The sequence below is a fragment of the Pleurodeles waltl genome, chromosome 2_2 (assembly GCF_031143425.1).
Source record: "Pleurodeles waltl isolate 20211129_DDA chromosome 2_2, aPleWal1.hap1.20221129, whole genome shotgun sequence".
Taxonomy (NCBI): Eukaryota; Metazoa; Chordata; class Amphibia; order Caudata; family Salamandridae; genus Pleurodeles; species Pleurodeles waltl.
The window spans coordinates 301,211,289-301,235,362 of record NC_090439.1 but is presented as its reverse complement, the minus strand read 5'-3'; positions in this window follow the sequence as shown (position 1 = coordinate 301,235,362).

Sequence of the window (24,074 nt, the reverse complement as noted above, 5' to 3'; positions counted from 1 at the left end):
GTAGAAATTAAGTATATTATTACATGAATTAAACACACTTATGTTGAATTGAATGGATTTTATTAATACAAATTACATGTGTGCAGAAAAATAAATATATGTTTAAAATTGCTTTAACATGAGATGAATAATGTTTGTAATTAAATAAGTTACTGTGCATATTTGATTTGAATTGTAAGGGGCGCAATAGGTTTATTAATTTATTAATTATATTAATGTGTATTTAGGCTTCTTAGCTTGACTAGGTCTGGAAGATTCATCTGCAAGCAGCAGTGGAAAATCATTTGTTTATTCTTTCCCCTCTGAACTGAATTATTTTCTAGGTTGTTAATGTAGTGTTGAATGTCCAATTGTATTGTGAACAAAGAGCATGCTTCACTTTAGTTAATGTTGCAATAGTTCTTTTAACTATTGAACAGGACAGGAAATTTGTAGTTCTGATGTAAAAGAACATTAGTTCAGTTTATTGTGTGCCGTGAGAGAGGATCCTAATGTAACAAATGTTTAGAAAATGTAAAAATTTAGCAGAAAAGGATAAAGTCATGTGGACTACAATGCACTTTGCGTGGGTAGATTCAGAAAAGTTGCAAACTTGGTGGCACCACCGACAGCCATTGGATGCTGAATCTGACATACAGAGTGTGCCCACCTGAAGAACCAACAAATGATTTATGCGTATTTTAATTAGTGAAGAACTTTGAAACTGAAGTCAGTCCATTGCTAGCTCTTCTTAGAATCTTGTCATAGTTAGCTCTTTCCTGTCTCGAAGCTGTCCAAAGCCCTGTCATAGTTTTGTCTGTTATTAAGTCTACTCTTGTCACACTCTCTTCTCTAAGTTCCCTGATGAGTGTTCCCATCATAGTCCTTATTGTCCCATTTGATTATGCCTTCAGTACTAATAAGCCCAACTAATTCTGACCTGCTGTCCTTTATGCAGCCCGTGTTCTGCACCGGCTGATGCTGCTGTCGAGTGAAGCTGGAAGAAGGTGAACATCATCTGCTGGAGAATCAATCAGTATGCTGTCCCATAAGGAGAGGTATAAATAAAAGTGGTTTTGAGTTTTCCTTTTTAGCTTAGTCACGTTCAATGCAATTTTTATAGTGAGTTGCCCTAGTTTAGAAGATTTTTCGAAATTATTTTTGTCTTTTGTTTTATTTCATTTTGTCCACATGTGCTAGCCTGTTTCCACACAGGCAAGCCCCAATTTGTGGTAGAGAAAATGATGGCCTAGCCCTAAAATGTGATTGTTAAAATTATATTTTAATGTTTTCCTGATGTCACCATTTGTTGCTTTGAAATCTGGTAATAATGTTCATATTGTGTTGTTGCTAATTTACAGCATTCTTTAGGAGTATTTAACAGAATTAATGTTTAGTAGATTGAATCTTTTTAGTCTTTTTGGTCAGCTTGTGGTTTTCATGTATGTTTATAACTTAGTTTTGCACACCATTTACGTGACATTGATTTTGAGATTGTAATAAAGCTTTGAAACCTTAATCAGTTTGGAGTTTTGAATTAGAGTCAAATTGTTCATGGTGTTTAATATTGTTTACGGTTTTATGTCAAAGAATTGTGATTGTATGATTCTGACTACTATCTCCAAGTCCGAAGATTTAGTGGACCTCTGATGGTGAGAATAGTGGTGTGTCTCACCCAAGCGCTTGTGGTTTCTGAACCTGAGGCAGGAATAAGACCTCCGCGGGCGCATCAAAAGAATGATAAAAAAAAATTTGTTCATACCACACTTGAAGTCTCAATGTTTATCATTCACAGAGAAGCAAAGTGAACTTATTGCAGTTAGACAGTCAGAGTCTCGCTTTACCAAGCAGTTGAGCCTCTAATGCTAACCCATCCCTAAATTTATCCAACCTTTCTATATTTTCTTCACATTAGCAGTTGAAGTGGGATGCATGTGACAGAAATTGAAACTTTAGATAACGCCTGGTTTTCTCATCAGAAGAGTGGAAAGAGACCTTGAGAAAAGAAACAGCAGTGAAGACCTCAGATGCTGAGCTATCTTGACAGAAAATTCTCACCTTGCCGTTACTAGCACGAAAACGAGTGGTGTGAATGTTAGAGACAAAATAACTCAATATAACATGGGCATGCAAAATGGCTGTGGGTTAATCAATATGGCAGTTGTTAATGAAGTACTGGTTAATGCAGCAAAACACGTTCACATTGCAGCTACATGTGAGGACAGTGATGAGGAAGATGGATGAGGAGTATTGAGTACGTATAGGTAATTGACATCCCAACAAGTCCTGGTCTTCCTCGTCATTGTGCCTAGTTCACTTCCACCACACCCAAGAATTGTTTCCCACTGGAACTGTGCTTACGTTTTTTTGACTTGTAATTTAGGAGGTGTTTACTTCCACTCTCATTGTTGTGGGTGCAAGTTGTGTGGCGCAGGGCTAATTACAAGTAAGGTTGATAAACTAATGGCTTTTTGTATTTCATGAATGTTTTGACAGTGTGAGGTAATGCTATCTAACACATGAAACAAGACTCAACTTGAAAGGACTGTGATGAGGAAGATCTGGATCCCCAAAGGGAGCAGAAATGGCCTAAAATAAATTTGACCCCCAGGGTAGCAATCCTTCCCTAAGGGGTCGCTCCTCTTGCATGAAATTGGCACAAAAAAATCCCCAGTGCGTAGTGGTTTCTGGCCCCCATGGGGGCAGATCGGCCTAATAAAAATAGGCCAATCTGCCCCCTCGGGGGGCAGGAATGGCCTAAAATAAATTTGCCCCCAGGGGAAGGACCCTTGCGTGAAATTGATGCAAAAAAAATCAAAATCTCTGGTGTCAAGGGGTTTCTGCCCCCCCGGGGGCACATCGGCCTAATTATAATAGGCCGATCTCTCCCCGGGGGGGCAGAAAAGGCCTAAAAATATTTTGCCCCCCTGGGGAGCGGCCTTTGCCCAAGGAAACAAAACAAATATAAGTCCCTAGTGTCCAGGGGTTTCTGCCCCCCCAGGGCAGCTCTGCCTAATTATAATAGGCTGATCTGCTCCCAAGGGGGGCAGAAATGGCCTAACAATAATTCCCCCCCATGTGGAGTGACCCTTGCCCAAGGGGCCGCTCCCCTTATTCAACTATAGAACAAAATTCCCTGGTGTCTAGTGGCTTTTCTGCTGCCCGGTCGCCTCCCCAATCTGGCGATTTTATGAGGCGAATGATAGAGATCGTACAGGGTTTTGAAATGTTGGGCCTGTAGATTGGCCTGGAGTAATGTTGTGTTAGCCAGCTCCAGTGAGTCCAAGAAAGAGCAATTGGCCAACCCTGACCATAGCCTTTTCTGCCATTTTTCAGATTATCATTCAAGATGATCACATGTTAACACATTCAGCTCCCTCTATAGTTAGCTAAGTGTGCTGGGGTCTCTCTCTGGCAATTGATCTAATAAGGCTGTCTCCTAAAAACTCAAGGCCCCACCTCCCTTTCTAGTTAGAAAATCTCAAATTTGTAAATACTCGAAAAATTCCAAGATACATCAAATTTCTCCCACAGCTCTTCATACGATATTATTGTCTTCTGCCTAAAAGAAATCGCCAAGTCTCACAATCCCACCTACCTCCCACTTCTGAACTTTAGGCCCCCTGAAAATGTCTGGCAATTTCGAAGTATGGGGGTATAATAATGAGGCCATCCCAACCCAAGCTTCTTGCGTAATGAGACCCAGATTCTATAGGCACCATCCAAAGTCTTGAACCAAGTTTTCTTAAAGTAGCTAGGTTCTACTTGTCACAGAAAGCAGCCACATACTTCGTTCCCAAGCAAAATGACATAGGTAGAAGGGATTCAACCCACCATACCATTCTTACCCTGATCCCTAAATAATCCACTCATAAATTTTAGATCTGTTGCCCAGTAATACAGTTTCAGATCAGGTACAGCGCAGCCCCCTCTCTCTCTAGGAAGGGTCCGATATTCGAGTCCCCTCTGGGCTTGGAGTATGCCCATATAGACCGTGTGCCATTGGGTCCCCTGACACTGGTGTTGCATCAAAAAGTGTAATTACATACTGGGTTCGATCTGTCGTCCCCTTCCCTGGGATAAACCTGTGCTGTCTTGGTGATAACAATTTACCTATCACCAGGCTCAGACGTGAGGCCAACGTTTTAGAGCAAATGTTAACATCACTGTTAATAAGATAAGAGTTATTTGCCTATATGACCCCATCTCCTCCAACGATTTACCCTTTTTCGGAAACATTCTCATCATTGCCAAAGGCCAGACATCAGGGGCCTGTGAGCCTTCCTCAACCTGGGGAAACATGAGCAGCAGGCCCAGTTTATTGTGCCCCTAAAAGACTTCATAGAATTCCAGCTGGATCCCATACCCACCTACTGCTTTGCCAGATGGCAGATTCGTGATGGCGCTGTACACTTCCCTCAATAAAAAAGGAGCTTCAAGCATATCTCTATCTTCTACATTCAGGCACCAAAACGGAATAAAATGTAAAAGCAACTCAAAACCCCTTCTAGACTTTCCCTTTTATTATCTGCTCTATTAAACCTTTCATAAAAGCCCCGGAATGTCTTTCAGATTTCAACGCGATCTGAGACCAACTTGCCCTGTGCATCTCTTGTCTGACTGAGTATATTTACATTGGTCACGGACTGCCAACATATGCCCCACCCGCATGCCATATTCATAACACTCCCTTTTCCAAAATGCACACTTCTCTGCAAAGTTTTTATCTAATATTTCAGTGATTTCGGCTCTAGCAAGTGCAACCTTTAACTGAGCCCCCTCTGCATCCTCTGCTTCCGATACTGCTACAATTAACTGCTCTTCAGCATCCTTCAGCTCCTTATAAGCTCAGGGTTTCCCCCAAACCCCTGCCTTAAAAGTGTCCTATACGGCCCCTACAGAGGCACTCCATCGATTAATCTCCAGAAGGTCTGATATCTATCCCTTTATATGGTCTACATAGCCTCTGTCCAACAAAAGTGCACGATCAAAGATCCAGGTCTGTACTACTGGCCCCAGATCCTTCCCAATTATCTCCGGCACCAGTGGATTATGGTCAGACATGACCTTGGGATATTTCTCTATCTTAGCCCTGTGCAGAAGACTGTGTGACACAAACATATAGTCCAGACAAGCATGGGATTGCTGCAGTTCAGTGTAATAAGTAAACCCTGAGTCCTGAGATTTTAGCTTATCCCAAGCATCAACTAACCCGTGATTTTTATTGAGGTAAATCAGAGTCTAGAACTCTAGGCTTTCAACACATATACTGACAGGACCCTTTCTCTTACAAGCCCCCGCATCCATTTAAATTAAAGTTCCAGCATACCACCATAGGTGTGGGCCACAGTGCAATTTTGAGGTTCAGCCACTGAAACATGGATCACCTAATACTAACTCATATACCGTTGCTAGAGTAAACCCCATCACCTAGATGAGTACACTCAGTTATCACCTAAATTCCAAACCTGTTCGGTTTTGTACAAGAGAATCCACAACAGTCTTCCCAGGCCAAGAGAGCAACCCCTCTAATCGGAGCCCCCTGTGTTGTACACCCCACCAGCTTGAACACAATATGTTCCAATATGTGTTTCCTAGCACCTTATATGTGTGTCTCCTTGTAAATACAGTATGCTGGCCTGTAGAATATTCAAATCATACACCACTCTTCTCTTTTTGGCAGAGAAGCTATGTAATTCTGATCTGTAGCCTTTACTCTGGTTACAACACAGCAGGACCACTATCATGCAATTTACCATCTGCTGTATTCACTGGCAAAAAAAACCATCATGATACATAAAGTATTAGCTCCTCTCCTTAAGTGCTTTTCCTGTCTCACCCACCCCTTCCACCCACTCCACCAGCCCCACCCGCACCATTCTGCTATCAAAGTCATCCCAAAACCCCCATTCCCCTCCTTCCTCCTACTTCCAGAAAGAGTCAGTCAGACCCCTCCAGAGCATGAATGATGACTATCGTAGCACCAACCCCCCCATTCCCAGAAACTTTCCTTCACAAGGAACCTTATATTCATCCTCCCAGCACCCCACTTGCTGGAGGGGAAAGAGAGAGAGAAAGAATAAACAACATAGAAAACATAGGGCAGCATTTCCTCACTTGCTTCTCCCCACCAACCTCTGTATCCCTTCCCTCTCATTACTTTGACACCCCTATCATGTGCTTCTATACCACACCATTTCTAGATATAAAGAAACTGCCCCAGTCTACCCAAAAGGACTCTCCACCCTGGATATCCAGCAGCTTGAAATACTCATACAGGTTAAGTTAAGTATCTGGCGCCCCTTGAGGAGCTTTCCCACTCCCCACAGAGAAACTTGTAAAATACTATGAAGCTTTCTTTAAAGTTAATGTTTGTGTCTTGTCCTCAGCTTGGCCTGGTTCAACAAAGGGCTTTCCCTCCAAGATCGTGGGCAGTCTTGATGAGTTGGCTCAGCTGCCACCTTCCTCCCTAAACATTTTTGACTTCCAAGCCTCAATGCAGACTCCCTAGTGCCGTAGTGCAAGGGTGTCTGAATTGCGGAAATCATTGCTTTTGTACTTGTGGGGGAAATTTAGGAGAAGTGAAAGCATTTCTCCTTGTTATGCCTACCTTGAGGAGGTGCAGGATTGTGATGCGAATACCCATATACAATTACTTGTGGATAAGGATTTGTGTCAAAACCAATAGGTGGTTGCATGGGAATGCCTGTGCACCACCCATGGAACACACACTTGATGCAAATAATACAAGGCACTGCATTGCACTGATTTACATTAATTTGAGTTACAATACAACGCAAATAACAATTTGGGTTAAATTGTAAATCTCACCACAATACCTTGTGTCAGGTTAGGCAAACCTCTAACACAGTGTTTGTAAATCTGGGTCTGGATCTTTTCAGAGGGTCAGCTCTGACAGCGTATTTATCTCGCAGGAAAGCCAAACTCAATGCCTGCATCAGGTACTGCCACAGTCAATGGTGGAAAGGATGGCAAGTAAATTGTATGTGTTAGAAATATGGTATATAGTTTGCAGTGGTTTGCACCCTGTCCAGGTAGGGATCCTCACTCTAGTCAGAGTAAGAGAGACACACAGCTAGGAAAACCCCGGCTCTCCGGGATTAGTAACTTGGCACGAGCAGTCAGGCTTCTCTCAGAGGCAATGTGTAAAGTATTTGTACACACACACTGTAACACAGAGAAAACACCACAAAAGTACTCTGCACCAGTTTAGAAAAATAGCGAATATTTATCCGAGTAAAACAAGACCAAAACAATAAAAATCCAACACACACAAGGAAAGATTTGATTTTTCAAAGATTAAATCTTAGTATAGGGCTTAAAAACACAATAGCCCCAACAACATCTTGACAGAGTCATTCCCAACAGTCCAAGGTCACTCGTGAGGGAGTGCGGGCCGGTTACAGAGTCGCACGGAGCCCAGGTACAGAACCTTGGAAAACGATGAGGAATCAAAGATGCTGCATGGAGTCAGGGAGGTGAATCTTCCCTGGAGCCGGGCGGTGTTGATCCTTACTGCTACCAGGGAGGTGAGGCGTTGGTTCCTTATTGCTAGCAAGGAGAGCTGAGGTGTCGGTTCCTTATAGTTGCAGAGGAGGTGATGCAGTGCCGGTGGTGAGGCGTTGGTTCCATACAATCCGGTGAGGTCAATCAATCCAGCAGGTCAAGATTGTGAGGGTGAGGTGTGAGGGACAGGCGAGGTGTCGACTTCGCAGTATTGCGATCACACCACGGGGCCACATGGGCTGTGACGGAGTTGGAATCAGGTGCCATGGACATCGTGACACTGCGTTCAGGACTCCACTGTGGCAGGACTTCGGAGGCGATGCAGCAGTGTCGGGTCTGTGTTGCAGGTCACGGTCATTGCACTCAGTGGAGACCACGGCTCCAGTGCAGGTGGGCAGCGGCAAGGGTTCTGAAGTCACTCTGGAGTCTATGTGCTTGATTTCTTCTTGGTTGCACCAGAACTCCCTTCCAAGGGTCCAGGAACAGGATTTTGCACCACCTGGCAAGTCAGTACTCTCGGTCAGAGAACCCAGGTGCTGGCAGATAAAGTTTTTGATGTCCCTGAGACTTCTGAACAGGAGGCAAGCTCAGTCAAGCCTTTGGAGAACCTTTGGAAGCAGGATGTAGAAAGCAAAGTCCAGTCCTTTCTCTCCCAGGACAGAAGCAGTAGCCCAGCAAATAAACAGGCACAGTGCCAGTCCCTCCTACAGCACCCAGCTCTTCTTCCTGGCAGCATGTCCTCGGTTCGGAAGGATTCTAACTATGTGGCGTCAGAGTTCCAATACTTATACCCATTTTTGTATTTGAAGAAGGCAAACTTCAAAGAAAAGTCTTTGCAGTGCATAAGACCCTGCCTTTCCCGGCCCTGTCCAAAGACACACTCCAGGGGTTTGGACACTGCTTTGTGTGAGGACAGGCAAAGCCCTATTCAGGTGCAAGTGTCAGGTCCTCCTACAATTCTAACTCAGGGAGACCCATTAGGAATTGCAGGGCACTGCTCAGCTCCCTTTGTGTGACCGAGTGAATTCACAAGCAGCCCAGCTGTCATCCTGACCCAGACGGGTATTCCAGGCAGAGGCACAGAATGGTTAAGCAAGAAAGTGCCTACTTTCTAAAAGTGGCATTTTCAACCTTACAGTTCAAAAACCAACCTCAGCAAAAGTTGTATTTTTAAATATATATATTTCTATCTGCTCCCAATGGGAAATTACACTCAAAAGATATTTCAAGGCAATCCCCATGTTACCCTTTGTGAGAGATAAGTCTTGCGATATTGAAAACCACATTTAGCAGTATTTCACTATCAGGACATGCAGACCACCAGTATCTGTCCTACATTTTAAAAACATTTTAAACACTCTTCACCTTGCCCACGGGATTGCCTTGGGTCTACCCTAGGGTGAGTTATGTGTAGTAGAATGGAAGGTTTAGGCCTGGCAAGTGGGTGCACTTGCCAGGTCGAAATGATAGTTTAAAACTCCCCACATCGACACTGTGGGGCAGATCTGAGACATGATTACAGAGCTACTCATGTGGGTGGCACAATCAGTACTGCAGGTCCACTAGTAGCATTTGATTTACAGGCCCTGGGCACCCATGCTTCACTATACTAGGGGCTTACTAGTAAATCAAATATGTCAATCATGGATAAACCAATTACAAATACAATTTCACCACAACAGCGTGTTCCTCTATCCTATTGCTCATTTCTTCATTAAAATACCCAGCACAGCCAAGGTCCCTCTCATTCATTGTTGAAGGATTGGAGATGATTTGTGAGGCAATCCTCCACTTAGGTTAATGGAGTGCAGCGTGGGTCCAAATTTGGAGAGACATTGGCGCATGCGACAATGCAGTGTGTGCCTATACCCAGTGGGAAAACCTGTGCCGGAATGGCTGAAAGGACCTTTTTTGCCGGGTCATCCCTAATGCTCAAGACATTGTTAGTTGGTTTTCCAAGTCACATTCTCAGAACTCTTGCATGACACCACTGGATACAAGGGTCGTGAGAACAACCCGGCCGACCGTCAATAGCTCATGCACTTTGAGAGTAGTGTCCAGTCATGTGTTCAGAATGAGCTTTCTTCTAACATTCCATGTTGTAATTTATCTGTGCTATTTGTGTGAAAGGAATGAACGGTTAAACATACTAACAATCATAAACTGTTGTAGTTTTGAAGGGATTACTAATCATATTATCTGGATAAAATGGGCATACTTTTCAAATTATATATTTCGAGTTAACATAGTTAAAACTTCAGCATTTAGGATCTGTACATTTCCATTTCATCATATTTAGTTAATGTGAAGCTGAGATTGTGTAGCTTTACCTTACTTTAAAAAAACATATTTGTTTCCATTAAAAAGATATCTAAATTCACACATTTCTTTTAAACGTGGATACATTTTACACTTAAATCAATTATAAAACAAAATCCTTTAGAATGCTTTGTTACCTTGAACAAATACATTCTAATCTGAGATAGGCAATGTGCGGAAGATGTTGCAAAATACCTTTTGTAAATGTAATCACATGATTATGCAAATCTCTCCTTTGAGCGCCTGATTCCAATAAAGTTTAGTAAATTATAATGTCTTACTACCAGAAGTTCTTAAAAATGTGTACATAAATATTGGCTTCCTACATGTTTCGTAAAGAGTACACTATGTCAGTTTTTGCGTTTTGGAGTATAATATCACTTTTAAATAACGTACATTTGATATGGATTACTGAACATATGAATTCAAAATTTCTTTCATTCTTTTTACCTTCCTTTTCTATGGACCAGGCTAGCCAAAGATCATTGCAGCAGGACCTGGTGTAAAGAAGGCAATAGTTTCCTGTAAGGTAGGCGTGACAGGTACCTACCATCTGCCAGGAGAAGAAGTCTAAACAAGCAGGTTTAAAGCACCTCTGTATCTAAAAAAAACTCCAAGCAGACGTTGTAGAGCCAACTGTCGGGACCATGGATGTTGAGACATCCATTCAGGAGGAGGTAGATATTCAGGCTCCTCTTAGCCTTAAGCAAGACCAACTCATGGTGTCCAAAGAGTAGGCCTCACCACTATCTCAGGCACAAAGATAGGAGTTATAGAGAGAAAAAAAGGAGAAATGGGTGCCTGCCACTCTACGTCACACACTCTATTCCCAATACTGTTTTAGCTAAATATCATGGATCTCCTGTGGCATAGCCAACTATAGGGATTCACATTCAGTTCGGAGCCCAGATAGTATGTGATGGACTAGAAGAACTCAAAATGATTATATCAATATTCTGCACTCAATCACATGAGGATCTTCAAACTATGAGAGTTACTTCTTTCTTCTTGATGCAAGGATATATAAGAATGAGTTCATGTAACATACCTCAATTCTTTTAATATGTATGCCCAGGCTCATAATTAAAAACCCACTTCAATGTTTTGACCAATGTGTAAAGAACAGCTATGAGTCAAAACATGTTAGTGTGTTTCTTACAGTTTTGAGTTCATCACATACACCCAGTATACGTAGAGACACAAATACTATATGGGTTTTCCTGCTGTACTAGGAATGATGCCAATGATGACAGTATGAGCTAGTTAGAAAGCATTAGCCGACTCTTTCTTGGTGGTTGCTTATGTGAGGCACTTCCTATATTTTCTATGAAAATGGTCTTGCTGTGAAGTGTTCTGTTCCATGACACCAGTTCCTCATTTTTCCATATGCACCCTTGTAGTTGCCTAACTCTGAGATTTACCAGAGCAGGTAGGTTCCCTAGAGTTGGCTAAACCACAGGAGTTCTATGATATTAAGTTACAAATATTTTTGGTATAAGGTGTGTTTCAAAAGTGTTTTTGTTTTTTTAAGCCCGCCACCATCTCAGCCTTCACCCATCCTTAAATGCAAAGACCACCTACCACTGGGGCCTCAGCCTGCGTCCACTACACAGAACTCATCTCGTCTTTGCTGTGCCCCCCCAGAACACTACCTGCAGTCGAGGGGCACTTTAGCCCCCAACACCCTAAAACCCTCTAATGTAGCCCAGTCCTTTGCCCCAGATTATATGTCCTCGATGTGCCCAAAGAGGTTCAGCAAGCATTCTTTTTGGAAATCCAAGACTTAGTTGGAGGAGCCTGGATACTTCGAGAGATGGCCACTGAACAGCTCTGACATGTATGTGGCCTCAAGACCTTCTTGCATGCAGGTCTGATATTGTGACTGCATCCTCAATTGCTAAACTCTCTGTTGTTGTCAAGCATTAACCTGTTTGTCCCATGGAGACACATGCCCTCATTACAACCCTGGGGGTCGGTGTTAAAGCGGCGGTAATACTGCAGACAGGCTGGCAGAAAAAAAAGGGATTACAGCCATGGGGAAACTGCCAATATAGACAGCCACTTTAAAACTGCGACCGCCGCGGCGGAAGAAACAAACAGCGCGGCGGTCACCGCCAACAGACAGGCAGGAGACAAAGTACCACCCACCCTATTACAAGAGGCCTATCCTCCACCTTTTCCGGGGCGGAACCAACGCTATCAAAAGCACGGGGAAACAGTACACAGAAGGGAAAACACTGACCTCTCGACACCCAACGAGGAACCAGGACGCCATGGAGCCTGAACTACAGATGTTACCAATGCTGGTCTTCCTCCTCTTGTATCAGGAGCAGCAAAGACGCCGTCGATGACCACGGTGAGTACTGCACCTACAACACGGGAGGGTGGGAGGGAAAAGAGAGTGACACACACACGCAACACACAATACCCCCACCCTCTCCCACAACACCATACACACAAATACATGCAGCAACATTTCATATACACCCCCTCACCCCCTGGAAGAACGCAAGGATAAAGGGAAATGATTGTAACAATTGTAATCAATAAAAATCAGATAGTGCAATTTCAAAAAACAGTATATACAAATATGTACAGCAACTACACAAGTCCGGATAGTGTACTAATCATTGTCCGTGGACCACTGGGCCCAAAATGCATGGGCGAGGCCCACACATGATACCTGACTCGAAACGGAGAGAACATTGCTGGGGCATCAGATTGAAAATATATAGGTACCTCAGGGGTTGAGGGGGCACCTCAGCCGTATGAACACACAACGCCACTGCTGCACAAGGGGGCGCCATGCCCATTGATGTATCCTGCGGAGTGCAAAGCCACAGTCTCTCAAGTCTTTCCAGTGGGTGGTTTGCCCACTGCTCTATCCTGGGGAGTGCAAAGCCACAGTCTCTCAAGTCTTTCCAGTGGGTGGTTTGCCCACTGCTTTATCCTGGGGAGTGCAAAGCCACAGTCTCTCAAGTCTCTCCAGTGGGTGGTTTGCCCACTGCTTTATCCTGGGGAGTGCACAGCCACAGTCTCTCAAGTCTTTCCAGTGGGTGGTTTGCCCACTGCTTTATCCTGGGGAGTGCAAAGCCACAGTCTCTCAACTGGATGTCATTCTCCACTGGTCCTGGAGGGCGCCTGGTGCCCAGAGTGCTTCATCCTGCCAAGGACAGAGGTAGTGGATGTATCTCTCCACTGGTTCTGGAGGGGGGCTGGTGCCCAGAGTGCTTCATCCTGCCAAGGACAGAGGTAGTGGATCTCTTTCTCCACTGGTTCTGGAGGGGGCCTGGTGCCCAGAGTGCTTCATCCTGCCAAGGACAGAGGTAGTGGATGTCTTTCTCCACTTTGTCTGGAGGGGGCCTGGTGCCCAGAGTGCTTCATCCTGCCAAGGACAGAGGTAGTGAATGTCTTACTCCACTGGTTCTGGAGGGGGCCTGGTGCCCAGAGTGCTTCATCCTGCCAAGGACAGAGGTAGTAGATGTATCTCTCCACTGGTTCTGGAGGGGGCTTGGTGCCCAGAGTGCTCCACGTGCAGTGTGGCCGCTACAATTCCCTCACCTGGGTGTGCGTGCCACGAGATTGGCGAGGTTTAGGGAAGAGGTCAATGTTAGCCAGGAAGAGTTTCTTAGACACACTTGGACAGGAAGATGGAGGGGGTTTGGGAGTGGAAGCAGAGGTAGTGGTTGTAGGAGGTGTATGTCTGCTGAATTTGGGGGAAGGTGCATGGGTCGGAAGCTATTGTGAGGTGGATGGCTGTTGGGTGGGTGTGTGCCTGCGTTTGTGTATTTTGGGAGGAGGGCTCACAGACACACTGGTAGAGGACACTGGGGATGTGTGCATGGTAGTGGGGGTGGTGAGTGCACGTGAGCGGTGTGTGGTGATGGGCGTGCTGGTGATGGAGGCAGTGGCTGAGGATGTAGTGCATGCAGGTGTGAGTGGAGACGAGACAGGGAGGGAGGAGGAGGACGTTGCGGAGGGGGACACCGTGGAGGCCGTGGATGTTGCTGTGTCTGCATGGGGATGGTGCTTGTGTGAGTGCCTGTGGGATGTGTGGTGCTTATGTTTGCCTGAGCCACTCTTGTGTGTTGATGAGTGTGCATGCTGGTCTGATGGTGTGCTTGGGATAGGCTGAGGTACAGGGGATTGGGTCTTGGTGGAGGAAGTTGGAGGGGGAGGCTGGACACAGGGACAATGGCGGCCATCAGTGCTGAGGCCAGAGCCTGAAATGCTCTCTGTTGGGCTGCCTGCCCAGAATAAATGCCCTCCAGGTATGCATTTGTTTGTTGCAAATGCCTCTCGACACCCTGGATGGCATTCACAATGGTAGATTGCCCAACAGTGAGGGATCTCAGGAGGTCAATAGCCTCCTCACTGAGGGCAGCAGGGCTGACTGGGGCAGGGCCTGAGGTGCCTGGGGCGACGGATATGCCCACCCTCCTGGGTGAGCGACCACGGGACACACGCTGAGGGGCTGCTGGGAGGGCGGTGCTGGTAGGTGGGGTGGAAGCTGTACCTGTGGATGCGGTGAGCACAGAGGTGCCCAGCACCCCAAGGGAGCTCCCATCAGAGGAGGAGTCACTGTCACTGCTGTCTGCTCCTGTCCCCGCCGTGGAGCTCCCCTCGCCCTCCGTCCCACTGGTGGCTTCAGACTCCATTGTTTCGCCCTCCAGGGCCAAGTGGGTTGCAGCTCCCTCCTGCTCCGGTGCCTTTGCTCTTCTGCCTGATGATGCTATTGCACACAAGAACAGGGAGACCACAAAAAGGGGGGAAAGACAGAAGAAAGACATGTTCAGTGCATGCAACACCACTACTGTTGGCGGACACAATAAACAGGGAGCAGCCCTATGCACTAGACCATGCACTAGCAGTTAGTAGGAAATTCACCAGGCCATGGGGTACTATGCCTAACACCATTTGCTGCACACCTGGAACCCACAGGAGCCTGCCCAGTTGTAGACGCCCACTAAAAATATTGGGGTTGGAGTGCCTCAGAGCCTGCCCAACAAGGGACCTACCCTACCAAGTTCACCCTGGTCTAGGGGAACCCACTGGCCACATCCCCCACCCAGACACTTCGTAAAGCGCAAAGAGTCAGCTGAATGAGAGTGAACTCACCCCCTTGTGGCTGCTGTGATGCCCTCAAGCGCCCATCCAACTCCGGATACGCCACCGCCAGGATCTGGAACATCAGAGGGGTCATGGTGCGACGGGCACCCCTCCCACGTTGGGAGGCCATCCCCAGCTGGGCCTCCGCCATCTTCTTGCTCCAGCGGCACAGGTCCTCCCATCTTTTACGGCAGTGGGTGCTCTGTCTGTGGTAGACCCCCAGGGTCTGCACGTCCTTGGCGATGGAACGCCAAATACCCTTCTTCTGGTGGGTGCTTACCTAGAGGAATGGTACAGGGGTAAATGGAAATTACTTACCCGTCGGACCGTCATGCTCATTGCCCCCCAGTTCCCACCCTTGCCCTGAGGCACATACACTCCCCATCCGCACATGCAGGCCTCAGCCCCCCCATGTATCTTCTATCCACACCACTCAAAACAGGCCTTGCCCATTCAGCATGCTCACAGTGTACTCACCTGTTTGTCTGGAGGACCGTACAGTTGTGTGTACTGGGGGAGGAACCCATCCACTAGTTTCTCCAACTCCTCTGAAGTGAAGGCAGGGGCCCATTCCCCAGACACATGAGCCATCGTCGCTTCCAGACTGAGGACACAGCAGCACTTGCAGTGCAGGTCTTCTCCTGTTGAAGATCAGGTATCAAGTGAGTGAACTGACAGAAAATGGCGGTCACGTCTGCGGCGGTGCGTACCGTCACCGCCAGCGTACATCGTCATTGGCTCCTGGGACCCATAGGGCCCAATGTTAACCAATGCTGAATTGCGCCGCGGTCTTCAACCGCCCACCGCGACGGTGTAGAACGCCAGCGCAGTTACCTCATATCCACTTTTCCCACCTTACAGGTCAGGCAGCCGCCATTTCAGGAGGCCACATGGGATGGATGTTAACTGCGTCACACCTATCTGGGCCGGGAATATAGACAGATACCGGCACATTGCGGATTTATTACGTTTCTGAAAATTAAACATTGTGATACCTCAGTGTTGGATGACTCACTGCTCGCTATTCTCCTCCATAGGGCACATCAGCTGGGGCAGGTGATGAGATGGCGGCATCCTCCGGTGTAAAGACCCGTGGTGGGCCTGTCGACAATGGAAGAGAGACACATCCTGGTCACATACCGATTTGATTGTTCAACAATCCAGGAACTGTGTGCCCAGTTGGAACCGGACCTGATGTCAGCTATCCGCCATCCCACAGGAATCCCCCCTCTAGTGCAGGTCCTGTCTGTACTCCATTTTCTGGACAGTGGGTCTTTTCAAACAACAGTGGCCATGGCATCATGGATGTCCCAGCCAATGTTCTCTGACGTGTTGTCCAGAGTGTTATCTGCCCTCCTGAAACACATGCGCAGCTACATCGTTTTCCCTCAGGTGGAGGCTTTGCCCACAGTGAAAGGTGACTTCTATGCCCTGGGACATGTACCCAACATCATTGGTGCCATTGATGGGACACACGTGGCATTTGCTCCCCCCCCTGCAGGAATGAACAGGTGTAAGAAACCGGAAGAGCTACCATTCGATGAATGTGCAGATGGTGTGTTTGGCAGACCAGTGCATCTCCCATGTGAATGCCAAGTGTCCTGGCTCTGTGCATGATGCTTACATTTTGAGGAATAGCAGCATCCCTTATGTGATGGGGCAACTCCAGAGGCACCATGTGTGGCTAATAGGTGAGGTCAAAGTCCCAATACAGATGACATAGGTGTCTGGGTATGGGGCTGTCCCTAAGGGTTATTGTGTGTCTAACAGTTGTCCCTCGACATTTGCAGGTGACTCTGGTTACCCCAACCTGTCATGACTACTGACCCCAGTGAGGAATCCCAGGACAAGGGCAGAGGAACGCTACAATGAGGCACATGGGTGAACTAGGAGGTTGATCGAGCACACCTTCGGCCTCCTGAAGGCCAGATTCCGGTGCCTCCATCTGACAGGTGGATCCCTCTACTACTCACCGAAGAAGGTGTGCCAGATAATCGCGGCCTGCTGTATGCTGCACAACCTGGCTTTGCGACGCCAGGTGCCTTTTCTGCAGGAAGATGGGCCAGATGGTGGTCTTGTGGCAGCTGTGGAGCCTGTGGACAGTGAAGAAGAGGAGGGAGACGAAGAGGATATCAACAACCGAAACAACATCTCATCATGCAATACTTCCAGTGAGACACAAGTAAGAAGATGCCACTGCTTCCCACATCTCATTCTATTGTTGGAACTAGCATAAGTGTGTAATTTTAGTGTATGGTCCCTGACTTGTCACTTTGACTTTCCATTTCACAGATTTGGGTCCCACTTTGTGCCCTCTCCTATGTTTACTGCTGGCCTACAGCTGTGTTACATTGGTATGTGAACAAGTAAATTGACATTGCTATATGCCATAGTTGTTGCAATTACACTTTTATGAAAGCACAGACTGACTCCAGATTGTTTTGTGATTGAAGTGTGTTTATTCCTGTGCAAATAAGTGGAGGGGGTTGTAAAATGGGCTGTGGGGATGGTGGAGGAATGTCCATGGCAGAGTCCAGTCTATTTGTTTCACAGATGTATTGTCCAAAGGGGCATAGCAAGTGGAGCAATGGCAGTTTAAGGATGGGCAAGGTGACATAGTGGGACAGAAGGGTGACATTCAGGTGGGTCTCATTTCCTGGCGGGGGTCTTGGGATTGTTCTATGTCTTGTTCCTGGAACTCAGGGACCGTATGCGGGATGGTTCTCCATCTGCAGGGGGTGGGGTGCTGGTGTCCTGTTGTTCCTGTGGCGGTGCCTCCTGTCCACTCAATCAATCAATCAATCATTGAATTTATAAAGCGTGCTACGTACCCGTGAGGGTTTCAAGGCGCTGGGGGGGGGGGAGAGCTGGTGTTACTGGTCGAAGAGCCAGGTCTTGAGGAGTCTTCTGAAGGTGAGTAGGTCTTGAGTCTGTCGCAGGTTGGTGGGGAGGGTGTTCCAGGTTTTGGCGGCGAGGTATGAGAAGGATCTGCCGCCAGAGGTCTTTCTTCGGATGCGGGGGACGACGGCGAGGGCCAGGTTAGTGGAACGGAGCTGGCGGGTGGGGGTGTAGTAGTTGAGTCCGTTGTTTAGGTAGGCTGGTCCGGTGTCGTGGAACGCTTTGTGAGCGTGGGTAAGAAGCTTGAAAGTGATCCTTTTGTCCACGGGGAGCCAGTGAAGGTTTCTCAGGTGGTGGGAGATGTGGCTGTGGCGGGGTACGTTGAGGATCAGCCGGGCGGAGGCGTTTTGGATACGTTGGAGACGTAGTAGGTCTTTTGCTGGGATGCCTGTATAGAGTGCGTTGCCGTAGTCCAGCCTGCTGCTGACGAGGGCCTGTGTCACTGTTCTTCTTCTTTCTGTTGGGATCCACTTGTAGATTCTGTGGAGCATGCGGAGTGTGTTGTAGCAGGAGGAGGAAACTGCGTTGACCTGTTTAGACAAGGTGAGGGAGGAGTCGAGGATGAAGCCCAGGTTGCAAGCGTGGTCGGACGGTGTCGGCAGGGTTCCTAGTGCGGTGGGCCACCAGGAGTCGTCCCAGGTGGAGGGGGTGGGTCCGAGGATGAGGACCTCCGTCTTGTCTGAGTTAAGTTTCAGACGGTTGTTTCTCATCCAATCGGCGATGGATTTCATTCCCTCGTGGGGGTTGGTTTTGGCGGTGTGGGGTCTTTGGTGAGTGAGAGGATGAGCTGGGTGCCGTCGGCGTAGGTGAGGATGTTGAGGTTGTGTTGTCGGGCCACTTGAGTGAGGGGGGCCATGTAGATGTTGAACAGCGTCGGGCTGATGGATGAGCCTTGGGGGACGCCGCAGATGATGTAATTGGCTTTGGAGCGGAAGGGGGGGAGGTGGACTCTCTGGGTTCTGCCGGAGAATAAAAAGAGGCGATCCAGTCGAGGGCTTTACCTTGAATTCCGGTTTCATGGAGGCGTGATTTCAGGGTGCGGTGGCAGACTGTGTCGATAGCGGCAAATAGGTTCAGGAGGATGAGGGCTGATGTTTCGCCGTTGTCCATTTGGTGTCTGATGTCGTCTGTGGCGGCGAGAAGGGTGGTTTCGGTGCTGTGGTTTCGTCTGAAGCCGGACTGGGAGGGGTCTAGGATGCCGTTGTCTTCAAGGTGGCTGGTTAATTGTTTGTTGACGATTTTTTCAATCACCTTTGCTGGGAAAGGGAGCAGGGAGGTGGATCGGAAGTTCTTGAGGTCGTTGGGGTCTGCTTTGGGCTTCTTGAGGAGGGGGCGGATTTCGGCGTGTTTAAATATTTCAGCGAATGTCGCTGTTTCGAAGGAGATGTTGATGACCTTCCGTAGTTGGGGGCGATGGTGGAGTCGGCTTTGTTGTATACGTGGTGAGGGCAGGGGTCTGACGGAGATCCTGAGTGGGTGGAGTTCATGATCTTGCGTGCCTCTGTGTCGTTCACGTTGGTCCAGGAGGTCAGGTGGTTTGCACAGGTGGAGTGTTCGGGGGTGGGGTCAGGCGTGGGAGTTGCGTCAAAGCTGTAGTGGATGTCGGTGATCTTCCGGTGGAAGAAGGTGGACAGTGCGTTGCAGAGTTCTTGGGATGGAGGGATGTCGTTGATGTTGGCGCTGGGGTTGGAGAGTTCTTTCACAATGCTGAAGAGCTCTTTGCTGTTGTGTGCGTTGTTGTCCAGGCGGTCCTTGAAGTGGGATCGTTTGGCTTGTCTGATGAGTTGGTGGTGCTTGTGGGTGGCATCCTTGTGGGCTGTGAGTCTGTCAGGTGTGCGTTTTAGGAGCCATTCCTTTTTTAGCTTCCAACAGTCGCGTTTGGAATTTAGGAGCTCGTCGGTGAACCAGGCGGCTTTTCTTCTGGCTTGGTTGTCAGTGTTTTTTTTGAGTGGTGCGAGGGTGTTGGCGCAGCCGTTGATCCACAGGGTGAGGTTGTTGGCGGCGGTGTCTGGGTCGGTGGAGTCGGGGGGTGGGTTCTGGGCGAGGGTGTTGGTAAGCTGGACTTCCGTAACTTTGCTCCAGCATCGGTGGGGTGGTTGTTGGGTGCGGTGGTGCTCGATAGGTTTCTTGTAGGTGAAGTGGATGCAGTGGTAGTCGGTCCAGTGGAGTACGGTGGTATGGTTGAAGGTGATGTGGGCGCTTGAGGAGAATATGGGATCAAGCGTGTGGCCGGCGATGTGGGTTGGTGTGTTGACGAGTTGTCTGAGGCCGTGGTTGGTGAGGTTGTCGATCAGGGTAGTGGAGTTGGTCTCGTTGTTGTTCTCCAGGTGGAAATTTAGGTCCCCGAGGAGGATGTAATCCGTTGAGGTGAGTGTGTGGGTGCTGGTGAGGTCGCCGAGGGATTCGCTGAATGGTGCTCATGGTCCGGGGGGTCTGTAGATGAGCGTTCCTCTGAGAGTGGTGTTGGGGTTGGTGTGGATGCGGAAGTGTAGGTGTTCGGCGGTCTTGAGGGAGTCATCAGTGTGGGTGTTGACCTTGAGGGAGGATTTGTGGGCGATGGCTATGCCTCCTCCGATTCTGTTTTTGCGGTCCCTACGGATGATCTTGTAGCCGTCCGGGATGGCTATTGCAGTGTCGGGCGCCGAGGAGTCATTCCACCAGGTTTCGGTAAGGAAAGCTATGTCTGGGGCGGTGGAGTCGAGCAGGTCCCAGAGCTCGATGGCGTGCTTGCGTGCGGAGCGGGTGTTGAGGAGTATGCAGTGGAGGTGGTTAGTTTCGGTCTTTGTTGCTTTCGTTGTTCTGTCGCAGGTGAATCTGCAGGTGCGGCATGCAAAGGGACCGTGGGTGTTCCTTGGTGAGGGCTGGGAGCATGCTGTGATGCGGCCGGGGTTGAGGGCGTTGAGTTGGTCGGCCGTGTAGCGGCGTGTGGAGGTGCAGGGGTCTTGTGGACCAGGGGGGTGGCGCTGGGCAGGTGCTGACGGGCGCAGACGGGCTTGCCTTTGGCGCGCCGCGGCTGGCATAACAGATGGGGAGGGTGGGTGTGGCAGCTGGGAGGCGGGTGGGCCTGTCCAATGGGAGGGCTGAGGCCGCAGGGGATGCAGTGGCGGGAAACTGGCTGAAGGAGCGGTGAAAAAAACGGGATGGAGTGCGGAAGGCAGAACGGGGAGTGACCTGCCTGCAGTAGCAGGGTCAAAGGTTGCTCCCTGTCACCGCGCCGTGGCTGGCATAAGAGGAGGGGAGGGTGGGTGTGGCAGCTGGGAGGCGGGAGGGCCTGTCCAATGGGAGGGCTGGGGGGAGGGGCCGCAGGGGTCGCAGCGGCGGGAAACTAGCTGAAGGAGCGGTGAGAAGGAGGGGCCGCAGGGGACGCAGCGGCGGGAAACTAGCTGAAGGAGCGGTGAGAAGGAGGAGGGAGGGGCCGCAGGGGATGCAGCGGCGGTAAACTAGCTGAAGGAGCGGTGAGAAGGAGGGGGGAGGGGCCGCAGGGGACGCAGCAGCGGGAAACTAGCTTAAGGAGCAGTGAGAAGGAGGGGGAGGGGCCGCAGGGGACGCAGCGGCGGGAAACTGGCTGAAGGAGTGGTGAAAAAAACAGGATGGAGCGCGGAAGGCGGAGCGGGGAGCGGCCTGCCTGCAGTAGCCTGCAGTAGTCCACTAGCGCCGGCGGAGGTGGAGGGCTCTTCATCATCCAGGCTAGTCTCAGGGGCCCCTTGTTGTGCCACCGTGTCCCTCCTGGTGTTGGCGGGGTCTGCCAGCACCCATGCAATGGTGACTAGGGTGGTGTTAATGGACTTCAAGTCCTCCCTGATCCCAAGGTAGTGTTCCTCCTGCAGCTGCTGAGTCTCCTGAAACTTGGCCAGTACCGTTGCCATTGTCTCCTGGGAATGATGGTAAGCTCCCATGATGTTGGAGAGTGCCTTGTGGAGAGTGGGTTCCCTGGGCCTGTCCTCCCCCTGTTGCACAGCAGCCCTCCCAGTTTCCCTGTTATCCTGTGCCTCTGTCCCCTGAACCGTGTGCCCACTACCACTGCCCTCAGGTCCCTGATTTTCTTGGGTTGGTGGGTTGGTGGCCTGGGTTCCCTGTAGTGGTGGACACACTGCTGATTAACGTGTCCTGGGGACAGGGGGATGGGCCCGCTGGGTGGGTGCTGTGCTGGTGTTTCCTGAGGGGAGAGGCTCTGTGGTGGTTTATGCCAGTGTTTGGGGAACCGACTGTCCTGAGGTCCCTGATGGGCCGGGCTGGCCATCTTGATCCAGTTGTGCAGAGCTGCTGTCATCACTGTGGGGCTCTTCTGTGGGGGGACTGGATATGTCTGGCACCTCCTGTCCGGTGACGTTGAGTAGGGGTCCTGTTGGAGTGGAAATGCATAGTTATTGTATCTGTGTGTGCCATTGTGTGCAATGGGTGAGTGACCCTGTACTCCAGTGCTTGCATTATTGGCTTGGTCCTTGTGTGATTGGTGATTTTGGGGCATGAGTGAGTCTCTCTACTGGACATGCTTGGGTGATGGGTGTCCATGCATTTGTGTTACATGCAGGGCTTGGTTTTGGGATGTGTGGGTTGTGTTGGTGGGGTATCTGTGGGTTGTTGGGGTGATGGGTGTGAGGGTAAGGGTGGGAGTATATGATGGCATGCAGGTAGGGTGGGGGGATATAGTAGTAAAGATTTGCCTTACCAGAGTCCAGTCCTCCTGCTACTCCTGCGAGGCCCTCAGGATGCAGTATAGCCAAGACTTGCTCCTCCCATGCTGTTAGTTGCGGGGGAGGAGGTGGAGGGTCCACCACCAGTCCTCTGTACAGCAATCTGGTGTCTGGAGACCACGGAATGCAACTTCCCCCGTAGGTCGTTCCACCTCTTCCTTTTGTCATCCCATGTTCAGGCGTGCTGTCCCACTGCGTTTACCCTGTTGACAATTCTGCGCCATAGCTCCATCTTCCTTTCAATGGATGTCTGCTGCACCTGTGATCCGAATAGCTGTGGCTCTACCTGGATGATTTCCTCCACCATGACCCTGAGCTCCTCATCAGAAAAACTGGGGTGTCATTGAGGTGCCATGATCTGGTGTGGGTGATGTGTGAGGTGGTGTCTGTTGTGATGTGTGGGGGGATGTGTGGGTGTGTGTTGTTTGAGGTGCGTGGATGTTGTGTAAGTGATGGTGTTGTGTCTCTGTGGATGCTGGTGTTGTTTTTGGTAGTGTCTCTCTCCGGCGTGGTTTCAAAATTCTGGTAGTAAGGGTTTGTGGGTGATGTGGGTGTGTGTTTTATAGTGGTGTGAGTGTGTGAGTGTGTGGGTGTGGTGTGTGTATGTGTATCAGGTGTGTGTATTTCGAATTGTCCAATGTGGTTGAGTTTTGTATATGTGTGTGTGTATTTTGAGTGCGGCGGTGTGTACCGCCAATGGTTTACCGTGGTTGAAAGACCGATGCGTTGAATCGTTGGTCGTGATAGTGTGGGCGTATTCCTGTTGGGGTGACGGCGTCAGTTTTGTTATCGCCAGTTTATCACTGACCTTTGGTGTGGCAGACTGGTGTGGGTGTCTGTATTGTGGCGGATTCCGAGCTGTAGGTCGTAATACCTGTAGAGGAATTCCGCTTCTCGCAATGGTATGTTGGCGGTCTTCTGCACGGCGGTAAGCGGGATTTACCGCCAGGGTTGTAATGAGCGTCAGAATGTTGACCAAGCTTCTTATTCCCAGTTCCTCCTAGACGTTACGTGCCTCCCACGTAAATGCACATGATCTGCATCGGAACGTCCTGGGGACAGAGGATGGATGAAAAAGAGAGAGAGACACTGGAGCCACTGGTCCAGATCAGAACGACTGGTGATGGTTCTTAAAAAGCTGCGATCCCCTAGGACAAATTATATATCAGCCAACAGCTCATAACTCGTAACCATGTATATATTAATCTCTGACTACTATGTGCAAGCTAGGTGTACCTGTTAGGTTCCCCTTTCCTGCTTTAGATGGCTCTCCCTTTCTCTAGGGACTTTTGGGAAGCAATGTGGATTACACAAAATTAAACAAGAACCTTGAACCTCCTATTATATCTATGACTACTCCCACTGTGACCCCAGATTGATCCCACCTCACCTTAGTTAATGTCTACACAAATACACTTGAATTTCCATGGATATCTTGTTTGATTACCTTGCTGAGATTTCCTAAGATGCTGACTCACTCGACTCCCTAGACATTTAAACAGGTAACAAATAATGACAACAAATTCTCAGGTAATTAGGTTTGCAAAC